Source organism: Orycteropus afer, unplaced genomic scaffold (assembly GCF_000298275.1).
Source record: "Orycteropus afer afer isolate SDZICR_OR568_19922 unplaced genomic scaffold, OryAfe1.0 scaffold00031, whole genome shotgun sequence".
NCBI classification, from domain to species: domain Eukaryota; kingdom Metazoa; phylum Chordata; class Mammalia; order Tubulidentata; family Orycteropodidae; genus Orycteropus; species Orycteropus afer.
The window spans coordinates 10,586,178-10,594,347 of NW_006921618.1; positions in this window are offsets into that span (position 1 = coordinate 10,586,178).

Sequence of the window (8,170 nt, forward strand, 5' to 3'; positions counted from 1 at the left end):
ATCCCAATTCCAAATAATAGAGTTTGGTCAGACCAATTCTGCTACCTAACAGAGGCACCAAACATACAAATAGTCAGGTGTTTCCAACACATGGAGATAGGTGTGTACAAATAGGAAATGAGAATAGTATGTGGAGACTTACCACTGTATAAAATGTATGTCTGTGTGCTGATGAAGATTTGATGCAGGAAAGTAAATAAAGTTGTGGTACTTTCCACGTTCCTTTTTCTGTAAAGATGATAATGTTCATATAAAATAGCTTAAAAGTCAATGACAATTACTTATAAGATTATCCAACAAACCACCCCTGTTTCAGATATACCATCTGGATTCTTAGTGCTGGGGGATTTTTTAAAAAATAAAACAAAAAACCCTGCTGATTTCACATGGAAAATACTCAAATGCAATGAGTTATCTTTCCCTTCTTTATTAACACAGGATGTTGTTGCAAACTAGTCTCTGAGCACTGGGGTTTTATCTCCCAGCCAGAGCTGTCCAGTCTCTCCCTCTGCCCTTCAGAGCCTTAATCTGCTGTTTATGGCTTTTGAGATGGTTGCTGGGGAAACCAGCCAAATGTCAAGTAGGATTAGAATGTAATTTCAGGTGGGACACGAAGCTCAGGGAATCATGGATTTAGAGAAACCCAAGTCTACACTGATTAATTCAGTGTGTGTGTGTGTGTGTGTGTGTGTGTGTGTGTGTGTATATATATATATATATATATATATATATATATATATATATGAAGAGGAAGCCAAGAACTGGGCCATACTGTTTTAAAATCAATTCCTTGCCTCTCATCCATTCATCCACCTTGAGGGGTGGGATGGGGAGGAGGCTCAAAGGCCAGAAAGACTCAGAAATCATGGTTCTTAATTACCTACAAGGCACACAGTGTGATTTTCCACAGGACTGGAAAATCCAGGGATCAGATCCAGAGAAGGAAGGCACCTTTCCCACATGCTACTGTCCTGTGTGCATGCTAATTCTCATTTCACCTCTGAGCGTGTCTGGGCCATGGAGCGTGAGGAGAGAAGAGGGTGAACAGGGGTGAGTTAGGGGTCCATAGCCTGCAGCAAACCACTTGATGTCTCTGGGCCTCCGTCTTCTCATCTCTAAAATGGCAAGATGGACTACTTGGTCTTGGAACACACTTCCAGCTCCATGGTAACTTTGACTAGCAAACAGCCAGCCCAGGTAATTACTGGCAGCTTCCTCATTTTTTTTTCTTTCCCTCTACATTTTTAGGAATCTTGTGATTCAGTGCTTTAGCACAAATCACTTGCAGGTAATTAGGTAATTACAAGGGAAAAACTTCTATTCCCAGAATACCTGGAGGATAAAAAGGAGAAGTTGTAAATTAATTTAAGCTTTGGACCAACAGGAGAGTGCCCTCTTCCTCTTCTTGGCAAGGAATCTGCTCATATCTTCATAGCCTGAGCATCCAACATGCTGCCGAATCCCTCTCCCTCAAACCTCCTAATGTGCACCCTAATATCACAGTTACTCTAGGAAACACTGAGAGTAGAAAGGACACCCAGTGAAAGAAGACACAGTTCTACAGTTCCATTTGCTTGTGGTATGACCATAGGCACATCTCCTAACTTTTCTGGGCTTACTTTCCTCTTTCATCATTCATTTATTCAACACATATTTATTTTTATTTATTTAATTTATTTTCTCATTCAATAAATATTTAGTGAGTATATCAGCAGTGAACAAAAAAGATGAAAATCCTTGTCCTCAGGAAGCTTACATTGTGATGGGGTGTGATGCTCAATGCCATGTGTCAATTTGGCTAGGCTACGGTTCTCAGTGGTGTGGCAGACACAATGTAATCACCTTCCATTTTGTGATCTGATATGAGTAGCCAATCAGTTGAAAGGGAGTTTTCTTGGGGTTAGGGCCTGCCTCTAGCATGTAAATGGATGTTCTGGTAAAGCTTACTCTCTTGATCCTACACTCTTCTCTTCTGACCTTTGGCTCTTGGGATGTGAGAAACCTTCAGCCTATCACCTGACCTACAGCTTTTGGATTCATCAGCTTCTGCAAACATGTGAGTCAGTGGAAGCCTGCTGCCTGCTGCCTGCCCTACAAATTTGGGACTTGTGAGCTCCCACAATTGTGAGAGCCGCTTCCTTGAAGTAAATCTCTCTATATATATTTATATATACACTTCACTGGTTTTGCTCCTCTAAAGAATCTAACCTAAGATATGGGGTAAAACAATCAAAATAAACAGGCCAAGGATATAGTATGCTGGAGAAAAATTAAAGGGAAAGTGGGACAGGAATATCTGCCCACTGACCATTACAAAGGGTTGCTGTGAGGATTAAATGAGTAAATGCCCATAAAATTATGCCATCAAACAGTTGTGGGCTATGCAAATACAGAGTAATGAGTTGGATCCGACTCGACAGTAGTGAGTTTGGTTTTTCAGTTTATAATATTGTCAAGGTACATTTTGTTAAATGAAATAAATTATAGTGATCCTAAAAGCCTACAATATGTGATGACGGGGAGCACAAATCTGGACTTGAATCACGGGCTCAGGGCTGGAGAGGACCGTGAATACCCTCTGGCCCAGGGCATCTCAGCCCTGGCTGCCCCGCAGAAGCATCTGGGAGCTTTGAAAAACATCTACTGCCCTGGCTACCTTGCAGACCCACTAAAGGAGTTTCTGGGGGTGGGGTCAGGCATTCACATTTTACAAGCTGCCCAAACCAACCAATTGTCCTCAAGTGGATTCTGACTCATAGCAACTCCAAGGGTGGCAGAATAGAACTGTGGCCCATAGTGTTTTCAATGGATGAGTTTTTGGAAGCTGATCATCATGTCTTTCTTCCAGGTGTTTCTGGGTAAACGTGAACCACCAACCTTTTGGTTAGCAACTGAGTGCTTAACTGTTTGCAGCATCCAGAGACTCCTCTAAGGTGGCCGTGTGATGCTAATGTGCACCAGGTTGGAGAGCCACTGAGGGCACCTGTCGTCTTGCACATGAGGAGCCTGAAGCCCACAGAGAAGGAGTGACTTGCCCAGAGCTGACACCCAGGAGCTCTTTCCTCCCTCAGGCTTAATTTGTCAGTATGTACCACTCGGTACACATTCCTGCAGCGCTGCGAGCCCTGCCAGCCCGGATATCATCTCAGCCTTTCTCCCAGATGTCTCTCTTATCCGAGGGGCAAACAACTGACAGTTCTGTTTGACCAATGAGGGATGTGACTCTCCTCAGTAAGGATAAAACAGCAAAAAAAAAAAAAAAAAAAAAAAAACCTCACTGCTAGCAAGTTGATTCCAATTCATGGAAATCCCACTGGGTTTCTGAAGCAATAAATCTTTTTTTTTTTGTTTGTTTGTTTTCTGTAAGATGAAAGGGGGTAAGAAGAAGGTAATTCTTTTTTTTTTTTTTTTTTTAATTGTGATTTGGGTGAAAATTTACAGAGCAAATTCACTTTCCATATAGCAGTTCACATACACTTTGTCTCATGACATTGACCACAGTTTACCCCAATGCAGCAGCTCCCCTCCCACTTCCTCTCCATAGTTACCTCTTCCCTATGTCCATCCCTCCATGCACTCCTGCCCCTTGAGCTGTCTCCTGGTGCATAAACAGCCTTTCTTTCTCCCATGATTGTTCTTTCCAAGGAATGTATCTGCTTCAGGTAAATGTTCAACGCATATGCCTGTCTTTTGTTTGGCTGGAAGCCACAGGTGTGGGTTCAATTCCAGACCTGAAGGGCAGCCAGGGGCCATAGTCTCAGTGGTTCCACCAGGCTCTATCGGACCAGCAAACCTGGTCCCCCACCTTTTTTTTCTCCAAATGATTTTGAGTTGTGTTCCACATTGTTTTCCCTTTTTATCCAGGATCTCCTACATAGATCCCCTTCCAAGTGGTTGACAGTGCTAGCCGGGCACCATCTAGTTCTTCTGGTCTCATAGTTGTATAGATTGCAGATAGGATGGTGTACCAGTTGCTAGGACTAATTGTTTCCATGAATGTTTGGTTTTCTTCATTCTTCTTTGCTCTGGACGAGGAGAGACCCATCTTTGCATCTAGATGGCAGCTTGCAAGCTTTTAAGATCCCAGTTGCTACTTGCCAAAGTAGGAGGTGGAACAATGTTTTGTGTAGTATGTTATGCCAATTGTGCTTGATGTCCCCTGTGACTATCGTCCGGAGCCCACAGGTTCAACTACTCATTCCCTCTGGGTAGCTGGCTGTGACCAAGAAGTGACTACAAACATGCCCCTTGTCAGCTCTACTATACACCTTCAGATCATACAAATAAACTTATGGGACCACTGTCTGCCAACCCTATACATGCTCTTGGGTATACTCCCCGCTTCATAGACATACCTACTAGTTCAGCCTGTCCATCTATCTATCCACCTGTATACCCATGTTTGCCATCACTGACAACACATATGTGCAAAAGGGTTCATCTTTGTTGTCTGTACCTCCCATGCACCTCTCTCTGTCTTCCTCTTCCTCAGTGCCACCATGTTGATCACTCACATTTGGTACATTGTCCTTCTCTTCACCCAAATCAATACTTATCTCTACCTAACTAACAGTGTTCCCTACCCTTTCCTCCCACCCCTGGTAACCAACAAAGAAAATTTCTGTCCATAGATAAACCTTTCCTTGACTTTTACAATAACGGACTAATACACTATTTGTCCTTTTGTGATTGACTTATTTCACTCAGCGTAATGTCCTCCAAGTTCATCCACATTATGCGGTGTTTTGCAGATTCTACCTTATTCTTTAGGGTTGCATAGTATTCCATGGTGTGTATGTACCATGGTTTGGTTATCCACTCCTCAGTTGATGGACACCTAGGCTGTTTCCGTCTTTTGGCTATTGTAAATAGTGCTACAGTGAACATGGGTGTGCATATATCTGCTCTTGTCATGGCTCTCACTTCTTTAGGATATATACCCAGTAATGGAATGGCTGGGTCAAATGGTATTTCTAATTCCAGCTTTTGAAGGAATTGCCATACTGCTTTCCACAGTGGTTATACATTTTACAGTCCCACTAGCAGTGTATGAGGGTCCCAATCTCTCCACATTCTTGCCAGCATTTGTTATTTTCTGTCTTCTTGAACTTTGCAAGATGGTATCTCATTGTTGTTTTGATTTTGAAGTAATAAATCTTTACAGAAATAGATTGCCCCATCTTCCTTCCACAGAGTGGCTGGTGGATTAGAACTGCCAACCTTCTGGTTAGCAGCCAAACACCTTAGGCACTGTGCCACCAGAGCTCCTTTCAGTGATGATAGACTATTGATCATTACAAATTCAACCCCTTAAATGGTCATGTCACCAAAGGCTGTTCCTTTCGGCATTGGAATGAAAAATCATCTTGATCTGATTCCCCATAAGCCTGTGAACCTTATTCACTTTTCCAGTTTCAAGATTCAGCTTCAATGTCTGTTCCCAGGGTGCTTTCATACCCAAACTGGGACTTACACTGCTGTATATTATAAAGACAATTGATACTACTTTTCCTCTTCTAATGATTATGAGGTTCTTGTCTCTTATTGATTTTTAGGCCCTCCACAGCATGAAGCACAGTTGTCTAAACATAACAGATGTCCAGTAAAATAATCATGATTACATCTGAACATAAAGAAAACAAAAATACTCACAACTGGACTAATAAATAGCATCATGATAAATGGTGAAGAAATTGGAGTTGCCAAGGATTTCATTTTTCTTGAATCAATAATCAATGCCCATGGAAGCAGCAGGCAAGATATCAAATGATGTATTGCATTGGGGAAATCTGCTACAAAAGACCTCTCTAAAGTGTTCAAAAGCAGAGATGTCACTTTGATGACTAAGGTACACCATACTCGAGCCATGATATTTTCAATTTCCTCATATGAGTGTGAAAGCTGGACAATGAATAAGGAAGACCAAAGAAGAATTGATGCCATTGAATTATGTTGTTGGCAAAGAATATTGAATATACCACGAACTGCCAGAAGAATGAACAGATCTGTCTTGGAAGAAGTACAGCCAGAATGTTCCTTAGAAGCGAGGCTGGAAAGACTTCATCTTGCTTACTTTGGACATGTCATCAAGAAGGACCAACTGCTGGAGAAAGACACCATGACTGATAAAGTAGAGGGTCAACAAAAAGGAGAAGACCCTTAGCAAGATGAATTTATACAGTGGCTGCAACAATGGGTTTGAATAGCAACAATGGCATAGGATTAGGCCATTCTGTTATACATAAGGCTGTTATGAGTTGGCGCCAACTTGCAGCATGTAAAAACAGCAACAAAAATAATTATGAATGAATCAATAAAATAGTCTTTGACTATCTAGGAGACATCTTGGATTACTAGATAAGGGTAAATTATGAAAATAAAAATTACAGGTTACATTTACGGAGCATATATTATGCACATTATCTTAGCTAATGGTCCAAACAATCTGATTAGGTTGATACTATTATTCATCACATTTTACAGATGAAGATGCTACAGCTTGGGCAGGTCATACAACTTGCCTAAGGTTACCCAGAAAGTCTGGCCACAGGGCTTTCAGGCTTACCTACTACCAAAACCAAAGAAAAAAAAAAAAAAACACCAGACTCCCTGCCTTCGAGTTAGATCTGACTCTTAGAGACCCCTCCTTGGGTTTCCAAGGTGGTATCACTACAGAAGTAGATTGTCCAACCTTGCTTCTGAGGAGTGTTAGTGAAAGTTCCACCTTCAGGGAATACATGCCCTAAGCAGAGGCTTCACCCTCTTGAATCAGCTAACACTCATCCTCCGACCACTCATTTGACTCCTACCTGTATCATCATCATGGGCATCACTCTCTGGTCCCACCATCCTTCCTCCACCTTCTCTGGACTCCTCTTTCCCCTCATGTACCCCCAGAGCCCCAAGAGTAACTCCTGTTCCTCAAGCATGTCTTTGGGTCAGTGCCCATGTCATTTATACTGAGAAACATGCCCTGAGCCTTATTGCTTCTCCGGTCCACAAACAGCCTGCTCTCAAGATCCCACATATAACCAATGTCACTGAACAACTTGTATAGAAATTGTTGAATAGGAACCTAAACTTCTATGTAAACCTTCACTGAAAATACGATAAAATATTATTTAAAAAAAAAAAAACAATCCCATATGTGTCCTGCTGTGAGGCCCTCTATTCAAAAGAAACATCCCTCATCTAAGTCAATTGGCACAACATAGTCCACAAAGACAGGTTCTACATCCTACTTTGGTAAGTAGTGACTGGGGTCTTAAAAGCTTGTGACCAACTATTGGTCTCTCCCCATATGGAGCAAAGAAGAGTGAAGAAAATCCAAGATCCAAAGAAATAATTAGTCCAAAGGACTAACAGACCATGCAAATGTCAGCCTCCACAACCTGAGACCAGGAGAACTGGTTGGTGATGAGCTACCACTACTTACTACTCTTGACAGGGATCACAATAGAAGGTTCTGGACAGAGCAGGAGAGGGGGAAAAAAATGTAGAGCATAATTCAAAATCATAAAAAAAAAAGAAAAGGCCAGATTTACTCATCTGATAGAGAGTGGTGGAAGCTCTGAGACTGGCCCTTAAACACCCTTCACGCCTGGAACCTAATACACCCCCAGAGACCAACTTTCAGCCAAAAAATAGTCAGGCCTACACAGTGAACAATAACACCCCATGAGGAACATACTCAGTAGGAGCAACCTTAGGAGATCTAAAGGGCAGCATTTGCCCAAAAACAAAGCCCAGAAGGCAGGGAGAGGCAGGAATGCAGGACAAATGGGAATGGGGAACCAAAGGAAGGAATGGGAAGCAGGCTGTTACATTGAGGGGATTGCAATCAATGTCACGAAACAAAATGTGTATAAATTATTGAATGGAAAACTAATTTGTTCTGTATATTTTCACCCAAACCACTATAAAAGGTAAAAAAAGAAAAAAGTAATGTCCCCTTCTTCAGTCACCCCACAGCACTGAGTTGGCACCTAACTGTGGCTCCTAATTCCTCTGTCTTATATTACAGCTGCTGTCTGTGTTCCTCTCCCTGGCTGTGTTGTAGACTCTTGGAGAACAGGGGCTAGAATTTGTTTTTTCAGAACTCTTAACACTAAGTAGATTTTAAAGTATGTTTGGCTTGCAAAGTGAGTGCAGTTGCCTCATAGCACCCTCT